This window comes from Scyliorhinus torazame, chromosome 11, assembly GCF_047496885.1.
Source record: "Scyliorhinus torazame isolate Kashiwa2021f chromosome 11, sScyTor2.1, whole genome shotgun sequence".
Lineage (NCBI taxonomy): Eukaryota > Metazoa > Chordata > Chondrichthyes > Carcharhiniformes > Scyliorhinidae > Scyliorhinus > Scyliorhinus torazame.
In genome coordinates this window covers 7,703,376-7,715,851 of record NC_092717.1, presented here as the reverse complement: position 1 = coordinate 7,715,851, position 12,476 = coordinate 7,703,376, and the positions used below count along the sequence as shown (strand labels likewise).

Genomic DNA, 12,476 nt, shown 5'->3' with positions numbered 1-12,476 from the left:
CTTCTCCCCCGCACAACACGTGCGTTTCATGGGCGCCGCCATCTTGCTCCACCCCCACAACATGCGTTCCATCGGCGCAGCCATTTTGTAATCCCCAGGACCTCCGGGCGCCGCCATCTTGTCCACCCCGCAGCACATGGAGACCAAAGGCATTTCAGGACCCCAACTCAACGGCCGCCTCACTACCCGACGATCAGCCACGGCTCGCTTCCATGGCAATCGACCAGTCCAGACCACATAATCTGACCAACGCATCCGCCAGCGTGAAAGTCAACGGCCATGTGACCTCCTGCCTACTGGAAGGAGCACCGAGAGCTTTGTCACACGAATACGGAAAGGCGCTGCTCCCTTAAGGTCCACCCTACCAACCAAAGTATCTCCCTGGCCTCCATTTCCCATCGCGTAGCGATCCGGGGGTACTGCACGGTCACGCTCACAATCCAAGGCGTAGAATTCCACGGTTTTCGCCTCTACGTCCCCCCGAACCTCTATGCTGCACTTATCCTCGGCCTGGATTTCCAGTGCAACCTCCAGAGCCTGACCCTTAAATTTGGTGGACCCTTACCACCCCTCACTGTGTGCGGCCTCGCGACCCTAAAGGTCGATCTTCCTTCCAATCTAACTCCAGATTGCAAACCCATCGCCACCAGGAGCAGACAGTACAGCACCCAGGATAAGGCCTACATCAGGTCCGAGGTCCAGCGGTTGCTTCGGGAGGGAGTCATCGAGGCCAGCAACAGCCCCTGGAGAGCTTAAGTGGCAGTGGTTAAGTCTGGGGAGAAAAAACGAATGGTCGTGGACTACAGCCAGACCATCAACAGGTACACGCAGCTCGATGCGTACCCCCTCCCACGCATATCTGACATGGTTAACCAGATTGCACAGTACCGGGTCTTCTCAACGTTGGACCTGAAATCCACCTACCACCAGCTCCCCATCCGTAAATCGGACCAGCAATACACCGCCTTCGAGGCAGACGGCCGGCTATATCACTTCCTTAGGGTCCCCTTCGGCGTCACCAATGGGGTTTTGGTCTTCCAAAGGGAGATGGACCGAATGGTCGACCGGTACGGCTTGCGGGCCATGTTTCCGTACCTAGACAATGTGGCCATCTGCGGCCATGATCAGCAGGACCACGACGCCAACCTCACTAAATTTCTCCGCACCGCCACTCTCCTCAACCACACGTATAACAAGTACAAACCGCTTAGCCATCCTTGGCTACGTGGTCCAGAACGGAGTTCTGGGGCCCGATCCCGACCGCATGCGCTCCCTCATGGACCTCACCCTCCCCCACTGCCCAAGGCCCTCAAACGCTGCCTGGGGTTCTTCTCATATTACGCGCAGTGAGTCCCAAACTATGCGGACAAGGCACGCCCACTCATACAGTCCACTCATTTCCCCCGACGGCCGAGGCCCAACAGGCCTTCGCCCGGATCAGAGCTGATATTGCCAAAGCTGGAATGCACGCTGTAGATGAAACACTTCCTTTCCAAGTAGAAAGCGACGCATCGGACGTCGCCCTTGCCGCTACCCTCAACCAGGCAGGCAGGTCCATGGCATTCTTTTCCCGCACCCTCCATGCCTCCGAAATGCGGCACTCATCCATCGAAAAAGAGGCCCAGGCTATCGTTGAGGCTGTGCGACATTGGAGGCATTACCTGGCTGGTAGGAGATTCACTCTCCTCACTGACCAACGGTCGGTAGCCTTAATGTTCAACAACACAGCGCGGGGCAAGATCAAAAATGACAAAATCTTGCGGTGGAGAATCGAGCTCTCCACCTATAACTACGAGATTAAGTATCACCCTGGCAAACTGAATGAGCCCCCAGATGCCCTATCCCGAGGTACATGGGCCAGCGCACAGGTAGACCGACTCCGGGCCCTGCACGACAGCCTTTGTCACCCAGGGGTCACTCGGTTGTACCACTTCATTAAAGCACGAAATTTGCCCTACTCCGTCGAGGAAGTAAGGAAAATCACCAAGGACTGCCAGGTCTGTGCGGAGTGCAAGCCGCACTTCTACTGGCCGGACCGCACGCACCTGGTGAAGGCTTCCCACCCCTTTGAACGCCTCAGCGTAGATTTCAAAGGCACCCTCCCCTCCTCCGATCGACACACATATTTCCTCAGTGTGATCAATGAATACTCCCGGTTTCCCTTCGCCATCCCATGCCCCGACATGACGTCTGCCACCGTCATTAAAGCCCTTAATTCTATCTTCTCTCTGTTTGGCTTCCCCACCTACATCCACAGTGACAGGGGATCCTCATTCATGAGTGATGAGCTACGCCAGTTCCTGCTCAGCAGGGGTATCGCCTCCAGCAGAATGACGAGCTACAACCCCTGGGGAAACGGACAGGTAGAAAGGGAGAATGGGACGGTATGGAGGGCCGTCCAGCTGGCCCTGTGGTCCAGAAATCTCCCGGCCTCCGGCTGGCAAGAGGTCCTCCCTGATGCACTACATTCCATTCACTCTACTAACAGTACACCGCATGAACGTCTTTTTGCCTTCTCCAGGAAGTCCACATCCGGGGTATCGCTCCCAACTTGGCTCACAGCTCCGGGAACCGTACTTCTCCATAAACATGTGCGGCTCCACAAGGCGGACCCGTTGGTGGAAAGGGTGCACCTGCTCCACGCAAACCCACAGTGCGCCTACGTGGCGTTCCCCGACGGCTGCCAGGATACCATCTCCCCCAGGGACCTGGCACCAGCAGGTTCCACCCCCACACCACCCCCGTCGCCCCCGGCACCACCCTCCCCTCCCTCGCCACCCCCAACACCCCCCCTAGGACCATCCGTCCTCCTCCTGCCCACCCCCGTTGATGAAGAGGATTTTGGCACGCTCCTGGAGTCAAATACGACCATTACAGCACCAACATCGCCGTCACCACTTCGTCGATCTCAAAGGACCATCAAGGCGCCGGACCAGCTGAATCTCTGACCGGCCCACCGGATGACCAGAGACATTTTTTTTTACTGCTGTGTAAATATTAAAGATTGCGAATTGTATGTAGTTATCCACCACCCCCGCCGGACTCAATTTTAACAGGGGGTGAATGTGGTAAACCACTGTGTTCTGATATTAGAGGTTGTACGGTAGAACCTGCACTCCAGGTTCACCTGGGCCCCTGCATGCTAGCTCCGCCCAGGAGCCGGGTTATAAATATGCGTGGCCTCCAGCTCGCAGCCGTTTCGTCAGCTGCTGTAGGAGGCCACACATCTGATACTAATAAAGCCTCAGTTTGGATTCAACTTTGTCTCCAGTCAAATTGATCGTGCCTCAAGCAGACAGGTCCTCGGTTTAGTGTCTCATCCAAAAGGGCAATAGCGTCTCTGTACAGTACTGGGATTGTTAGCCGTGATTTCGTACTCTTCTATCTGGACCTGGGCTTCTGAATCGGGAGTGAGAGTGTCACATACTGAATGGCTGCCGAGACCTATCATATACCACTCTTTCCACAAGTCACATTCATTGAAGCAGAATGCTACTTTTGAAGAATGATTAGTATCATCTGAACTTTTTTTTTTTGTTTAATCAGATGGTCGTTACCAAGGCGAAATTAATCTAAGTAGAGTTGCTGATTGCCTGGTAACCATTCCTTGTAGGGATCTTACTTACTGGTACTGCCAGGTGGCAGGGTCCCAGGTTTAGGAATGCTCAAGTGAGCACATGGGTATGGCATTGTTTCATTGGCTCAAATCTGGCAGACAACACTTGGTTGTATGGTTGTCCAATTCAGACCATCCTGCTACAAAAACAGGTCCTCGGATCGGCGACGCCGGAGTTGGCGACGCCCCTGGCGGAGCGCCGAGACCTTGAACATAGCAAAACATCCTAAAGGGCATTACAGGAGCATTATCAAACCAAGCCACATAAGTAGAACAGGAGACCAAAAACCTGGTCAAAGGGGTAGGTTTTAAAGAGCATTTTACATTAGAGTGGTTTAGGAAGGGAATTCCAGAGTGCAAGGCTCAGGCAGCTGAAGCAACAGCCACCAATGTTGCAATGGTATGAACTGGGGTGCAAAATATGCACAGAATTCGAGAAGGATTGTAAGAGGTTATAGAGATAGGGAGGGGTGAGACCATGGAGGGGTTTTAAACAATTAGAAGTATTTTAAGGTAAAGCACAGGGATGACGGTTGAATGGGACTTTGTGCGAGTTATGATATGGTTAGTCAGGTTTTGGGTGAGCTCCAATTTATGGAGGGTGGGCAGCCAGGAGTGCATTGGCATAGCCAAGCTGTAGGAAACAAAGCCTGAGTGAGGGTTTCGGCAGCTGGGGCAGGGGCAGAGACGGTAACATAGTGGTTAGCACTATGGCTTCACAGTGCCAGGGTCCCGGGTTCGATTCCGGCTTGGGTCACTGCGTGTGCGGAGTCTGCACGTTCTCCTCGTGTCTGCGTGCGTTTCCTCCGGGTGTTCCGGTTTCCTCCCACAAGTCCTAAAAGACGTGCTATTAGGTCATTTGGACATTCTGAATTCTCCCTCAGAATGGGAGGAGCTTGTCACAGTAACCTCGGGCGTCATTCTCCGACCCCCCCGCCGGGTCGGAGAATGGCCGTAGGCCGCCGTGAATCCCGCCCCCGCCCCCGCCGAAGTCTCCGGTACCGGAGATTGGGCGGGGGCGGGAATCGGGCCGCGCCGGTTGACGGGACCCCCCCCGCTGGATTCTCCGGCCCGGGTGGGCCGAAGTCCCGCCCAGAAATTGCCTGTCCCGCCGGCGTAAATCAAAGCTGGTATTTACCGGCGGGACCAGGCGGCTTGGGCGGGCTCCGGGGTCCTGGGGGGGGCGCGGGGCGATCTGACCCGGGGGGAGCCCCCACAGTGGCCTGGCCCGCGATCGGGGCCCACCGATCCGCGGGCGGGCCTGTGCCGTGGGGGCACTCTTTCCCTTCCGCCTCTGCTACGGCCTCCACCATGGCGGAGGCGGAAGAGACTCTCCCCACTGCGCATGCACGGGAAACTGACAGCGGCCGCTGACGCTCCCGCGCATGCGCTGGGAAACTGTCAGTGGCCGCTGACGCTCCCGCGCATGCGCCGCATTTCCGCGCCAGCTGGCGGGGCAACAAACGCCATTTCCGCCAGCTGGCGGGGCGGAAATCCCTCCGGCGTCGGCCTAGCCCCTCAATGTTGGGGCTCGGCCGCCAAAGATGCGGAGCATTCCGCACCTTTGGGCCGGCGCGATGCCCGTCTGATTGGCGCCGTGTTTGGCGCCAGTCGGCAGACATCGCGCCGTTGGGGGAGAATTTCGCCCCTCATTGCAGTGTTAATGTAAGCCTACTTGTGACAATAAAGATTTTTTTTTTTCCAATTAAAAAAAGATGTGTAATTGTACAGAGTCTTTCGGTATTTCCTTTGCAGGTTACATAAAGCCTTTGTTGGTGAGTGTATGGTTCTTACTTTGGGGCTTTTATTGAATAAGCTTGTGAGAGAACCTGGGCGCGATTCTCCGCTCCCGGGCCGGTTGGGAGAATTGCCCGGTGCGCCATTTTTCCCCGCGACGCCGGTCCGACGCCCTCCCGCGATTCACCCAAGCGGCGAGAACGGCCCCGTTGAGTTCTGCGCGGCGCAGGCCGGAGAATCGCCCGGGACACCCAAAATGGCGATTCTCCGCTACACCCGCTATTCTCCGGCCCGGGTGGGCCGAGCGGCCTGCCCAAAACGACGGCTTCCCGCCAGCGCCGTCCACACCTGGCCGCTGCCGGCGGGAACAGCGCGGGAACGTTGGGGGGGCGGCCTGTGGGGGGCGAAGGTTTTTTTTTCCACCGGGGTAGGACTCAAAAGGGGTCTGGCCCGCGATCGGGGCCCACCGATCGGCGGGCCGGCCTCTCTGAAGGAGGACCTCCTTTCCTCCGCCGCCCCGCAAGATCCATCCGACATCTTCTTGCGGGGCGGCGGCGGGAAGGACGGCAACCGCGCATGCGTGGGGAGGACGGCAACCACGCATGCGCGGGTGACGCCAGTTAAGCCAGTTACTCGGCGCCGGCCGCGTCATTTACACGCCGCCGCTTTTACGCGGCGCCAATGCCCGGCGTGCTGACGACGCTGCTTTCGCAACACGCCCCCCAAGTTTCTCGCGGCCCCGATCCTAGCCCATTTTCGGGCCCTGAATCGGTCAAGAACGGGGCCATTTCGCGCCGTCGTGAACCTCGACGGCATGGGCACTTAGTCGCGGGAGCGGAGACTCGCGCCCCCTGAGTTTGAATCCTCCTGTAAGTTGTCAGCTTGACCAAGGGATCTAAGTTGCCACACTGACGAGATTGTGTATCAATGCTTTGCTGAATTCTTTCTTGGAGATGTGAGTTCAAATCCCATTCTAGACATTTACTTCAAATAGGTTGATCAGGTAATCAGAAACACATTCTTCAAAAGTAGTAACCTGCTTCAGTGAATGTAACTTGTGTAATGAGTGGGAGATGATAGGTATTAGCTGTCGGCTCAGTTGGCAGCAAATCTTCAATAGGCTGATAAGTCCAGTGGGTGAATATTTTTGTGTGATGCGGAAGACAGCTCCACATTGTCACACCTTTGGTTATTTTACCAAGACTAATTCCATAAATCGAATCACGGATTTCAGAAAGGCATTCTATTACAGCTGGGAAAGGCATTTTGGAAGCAAGTTGTCTAAACGGTCCAAACGATTCAAATTCTAGAATTGAGCTGATGTGATCTCCAATGTAAATGTGGAATTTCAGCAAGCTGTGTCACGTTCCTTCAGTGATAATCGCAGCACTATACCTGCCCGGAGCCCAGCCCACCACCTGCTCATGAATGGTGCTCTCGTTTCCCTGGGGTTAACTACCCTTCAACGTTGGACATGGGCGGATGCTGCCTTACACCACCACACAAAACTAAACCCAACAAGAATGCTTCAGTCTTACAAAGTTAACTAAATAGAAACATGCTTACTGTCAGCCTGTTTCACACTGTACACTGGCCAGGATGTTTTGGCCATCACCCTTTATCGTGCCTACAGCCTTGCAGACTTTTAATAGGCTTTTCATAGAATTTACAATGCAGAAGAAGGCCATTCGGCCCATCAAGTCTGCACTGGCCCTTGGAAAGAGCACCCCACTTAAGCCCACACTTCCAACCTATCCCCGTTACCCAGTAACCCCACCTAACCTTTTTGGACACCAAGGGGCAATTTAGCATGGCCGATCCATCTAACCTGCACATCTTAGAACTATGGGAGGAAACCGGAGCACCATGTCAACTGGTGGTATTTGCAAATGCTTTAGAGTGCAGCACCCTCTACACGGGAACAATAACATTCATGAGCAGGGCAAGAGCGTCTCCTTAACCAATCAAATTGAAAATGCTCACAGAGACACACAAAGCTCAATTTTCTCCATCCCGCAGAAGTAGGCTAGGGGGCGAGTCTGGGAGCTGCCACTCAACACATTCCCTCCTCCAAGTGAGCACGCCGAATAGGGCACAGGCCATTTAGGCCCATTAATTGGAGGAGAATTTTTTTTAAATATAAGTAGAGTATCCAATTCATTTTATCCAATTAAGGGGCAATTTAGCGGGGCCAATTCACCTACCGCGTACATATTTTTTGGGTTGTGGGGGCGAAACCCACGCAAACACGGGGAGAATGTGCAAACTCCACACGGACAGTAACCCAGAGCCGGGATCGAACCTGGGACCTCAGCGCCGTGAGACAGCAGTGCTAACCACTGCACACCGTGCTGCCCTAATTGGAGGAGAATTGATGGCACAGCCAGGATCTTCCTCCTTCTCACAATGCGGCAGAAAGCACATCCGTGAGGAGGCACACCCGTGATACCTTGTCTGCCTTAGCAATGCCTTGCTTTGCTAGTGGGGCTGTCGGCCAGACATCGGTATGGGCCCTCCTATTGGACATCCCACTATCCTTGTTCCACCCACAGTCCTTAATTGGGTGGGGCTCCTGGAGGTGGCTTCTTAATCGACTGAGTTTGGGAAGATCACGATGTATCTCAGCTGGGTCACTTCCTGGTTCCCAAGCTGAAACTGAGGCCGACACTGGAATTGCAATCTAACCTGGAAAACTCAGCCCGCAGCATCTGAACATAGAACATAGAACAATACAGCGCAGTACAGGCCCTTCGGCCCACGATGTTGCACCGAAACAAAAGCCATCTAACCTACACTATGCCATTATCATCCATATGTTTATCCAATAAACTTTTAAATGCCCTCAATGTTGGCGAGTTCACTACTGTAGCAGGTAGGGCATTCCACGGCCTCACTACTCTTTGCGTAAAGAACCTACCTCTGACCTCTGTCCTATATCTATTACCCCTCAGTTTAAAGCTATGTCCCCTCGTGCCAGCCATTTCCATCCGCGGGAGAAGGCTCTCACTGTCCACCCTATCCAACCCCCTGATCATTTTGTATGCCTCTATTAAGTCTCCTCTTAACCTTCTTCTCTCCAACGAAAACAACCTCAAGTCCATCAGCCTTTCCTCATAAGATTTTCCCTCCATACCAGGCAACATCCTGGTAAATCTCCTCTGCACCCACTCCAAAGCCTCCACGTCCTTCCTATAATGCGGTGACCAGAACTGTACGCAATATTCCAAATGCGGCCGTACCAGAGTTCTGTACAGCTGCAACATGACCTCCTGACTCGGAACTCAATCCCTCTACCAATAAAGGCCAACACTCCATAGGCCTTCTTCACAACCCTATCAACCTGGGTGGCAACTTTCAGTGATCTATGTACATGGACACCTAGATCCCTCTGCTCATCCACACTTCCAAGAACTTTACCATTAGCCAAATATTCCGCATTCCTGTTATTCCTTCCAAAGTGAATCACCTCACACTTCTCTACATTAAACTCCATTTGCCACCTCTCAGCCCAGCTCTGCAGCTTATCTATAATCCTCTGTAACCTGCTACCTCCTTCCACACTATCGACAACACCACCGACTTTAGTATCGTCTGCAAATTTACTCATCCACCCTTCTGCGCCTTCCTCTAGGTCATTGATAAAAATGACAAACAGTAACGGCCCCAGAACAGATCCTTGTGGTACTCCACTTGTAACTGAACTCCATTCTGAACATTTCCCATCAACCACCACCCTCTGTCTTCTTTCAGCTAGCCAATTTCTGATCCACATCTCTAAATCACCCTCAATCCCCAGCCTCCGTATTTTCTGCAATAGCCTACCGTGGGGAACCTTATCAAACGCTTTGTTGAAATCCATATACACCACATCAACTGCTCTACCCTCGTCTACCTGTTCAGTCACCTTCTCAAAGAACTCAATAAGGTTTGTGAGGCATGACCTACCCTTCACAAAGCAATGCTGACTATTCCTTATCATATTATTCCTATCTAGATGATTATAAATCTTGTCTCTTATAATCCCCTCCAAGACTTTACCCACTACAGACGTGAGGCTCACCGGTCTATAGTTGCCGGGGTTGAACCTTGAAGCATATACTGTAAAATAATATACAGAAGTAAAATAAAGAGACGGAAACAAAAAAGATGGGATTCAGAAAGACATATAAGAGACAGAAAGAAAATGGAAAATAAAATTTACTTCATTTTAAAAAAAATCTCCGCCAATGAAATTCAAGAAATGTTCAGGCATTGTGCTTTTTAAAAAATAAACAAAAGCACGGGGAAGCAATATTTCCCAGCAGTATTCACAATGGCAATGTTTCAACCAATCAGAGTCGACTTGCCAACGAATCAGCACCCTTTTCTCATGCCGAATAAATTGTTGCTCCCTTTGAAATTTGGTATTCTTGCATTTGTCCTGATGAGTACAAGATGAAAAAGTTCAACGGAATGTCTCTTATTTAGCAATTCTCAAATAATTACATTTTGTGGAATGTAAATCCACATTCTTACAATCAAATTTATTTTCCGGGCCAGAGAGGCTGTTTGACAGTAATTAAAACTTACCATGCTGTTAGAAATTCACTTACACCTGAATGCACCCGCCCCAATTGTTTCTGAAATCAACACACAAATTGCAAAAGCTCGAGAACACAAAATTGAAAGTCTTCGCAGTAACTTCATTGCAATGTTAATGTAAGCCTACTTGTGACACTAATAAAGATGATTATTATTACTAAGACTGCATCCTCAGGGCACTCCTCTGTAATGGCGAATCCGAGGCAACATATGATAGGCAGGGGAAAAGGCTGAACAGTTTCCAACAATGTTGTCCTAGATTTATCTCAGTTCTCGTGGCAGTACTAGGTCAGCAACTCAAAGGCCTTGCAGCATGCTAATTCCGTCAGCATGCACTCATTGCCAACTTTGCGTCAACTCTGCTACTTTCTTTTTTTCTCCCCATTTTCACATTTTCTTCAGAATTTACCCCCCACCAACAAACAGTAAACGGTAACGAATACAATGTCAATCCCCTTATTAACAATGATCCCATCCTCCCACCACCACCCCAAACAATGGCCCACCTGACAGTATAAGCATCAAATAAAACTAAACGTCCCAAGGAGGAAAAAAAGAAAAAGGAATCAGGAATCGCCTATGGTCACCATTGACACATGCAGTCTACCCCTCCCAACCCCCCCTAATATTCAATGCCATCCAATCCCCGAAAGAGCACCTTGAATGGCACCCATGAATTGTAGACCCCCCCTCCCAGACTCCTCCCCTCCACTTCCTCTTGTAAACTCCTCCCCCCAACCTCGGTTCCTTCCCCCAACCTTTCACCCCAGGTAGACTCACCGAAACCTGTTCTACCATGCTCCGATGGCCGCAGACCCTCCCCCCACCTCACTCCCGTTCACTGGCCGGCTTAAACCGGCCAGAGTGGAGGCCCCCGCCTGGGTCTCCTTCCCCCTTGCCCGGTCCCAGGAAAACCAAGAAATCCCCTTTAGCACACAACCCCCGCATACCCCACCCAAGCCCCAAAGAACCATCATTGCAAATGAAAGTCCCAACTCTTCCCTTGTCCAAATATACAGCATCAACTCATTTAGTACATACACCAACACGCAGTGAAAAATATAAACTTACATGAGGCTACATCGGTACACGACCCGCTCTCAGACCCATTTCCCAATTCTGCCACAGTCCTTCTGCCTTCACAAACTCCTCCGCCGCTTCCGCCGTCCCAAAATAAAAGTCCTTGGATTTGTAGGTCACCCTCAACTTAGCTGGATGTACTATGCTGCACTGCACCTTGCTGATGTACAGTGCCTTCTTCACCTGGCTGAAGGCAGCCCACCTTCTCGCCAGCTCCACCGTAACGTCCTGGTATATGCGTATCCCAGCTCCAGCCCACTGCACCACCCGCTTCTGCTTTGCCCAGCACAGGACCTTCTCCTTCACGCTATACCTACGGAAACACACAGTTACTACTCTTGGCGGCTCACTCGCCTTTGCTATAGGCCTCCACGACCTATGAGACCGATCCAGTTCATATCGAGAGGGATCGTCCCCCTCCCCCAATAGCTCCGCTAACTACTCCGCAAAATACTCCGTCGGCCTCGGGCCTTCCACCCCTTCAGGCAGACCCACGATCCTCACATTCTGTCGCCTGGATCTGTTTTCCAAGTCTTCCATTTTGGCTCGCAGACCCTTGTTGGTCTCTATCACCCTCCGCAACTCCTTCCCCATCGAGGTGAGTTGATCACTGTGCTGCGATAATGCCTCTTCCACTTCCTTCAGTGTCTCACCTTGCTCCCGCACCTCCGCCGCTGCGTCGATACCGCCGCCCTCACCGGGGCAATCGCCTCCTCCACCAGCACTCTCAATACCACCCCCATCCCCTTCCTCATCACTTCCATGTGCTTTGTGAACTGTTTTTCAAGTTCCACAACCACCACTTTGGTCATTTCTTCTGCTGTGAGCGATGCGGCCTCCCCTGGTGCTCCAGCAGTGGGGTCGGGATGGACGGCCACACCATTGTTGCAGGCTGCCATGGGGCTGCACACGCCGCTGCCTGCCCACTTTGAACCTGACGCCACAGGTCGTACGGGTGCCCCCGCAGACCACCCCCTCCTAGGTATCTTCTGGCCCCAGCTGACTCATCAACGGGCTGGGCGGACATGCTTCAGCGCATCCTGTGCCATCTCGTTGGCTGGGATAAGTGTGTGTGGGGAGTGGAACGCTAATATGCGGCTGCAGCTTGTCAGCCTCGCGAGTGTCAATCCTGGACCCGGCAAATTCTCCCAGTGTCTGCGGGGGTCTCACCCCCACAACCGAAAGATGTGTAGAGTGGGTGGATTTGCCACGTTAAATTGATCCTTAATTGGAAAGTAAATAATTGAGTCATTCAAATTTTTTTTAAATCTCTGTAGTCAGTGGGATGCTCCTTTTAAACATCTCCCCAGGGTGGGGGATGCAGGGGAACCAATGGGACCCCAGGGAACAGACGAGGGAAGGGGGGTCCAAAGAAAAAGAAGGGGAAGACTGTAATATGGCCGATACACAGATCCACCCTTGCAGTGCTGGCCTTGTTGCGTAGGAGTGACAGTACCATCTC

General features: G+C 52.5%; 1 protein-coding gene across 1 annotated transcript in view; it reads left to right on the top strand.

The window, feature by feature from the left end:
- The window catches only part of gask1a (golgi associated kinase 1A), a 54,787-nt gene that overhangs the window by 9,279 nt on the left and 33,032 nt on the right, over nucleotides 1-12,476 (top strand). The window lies entirely within an intron of this gene.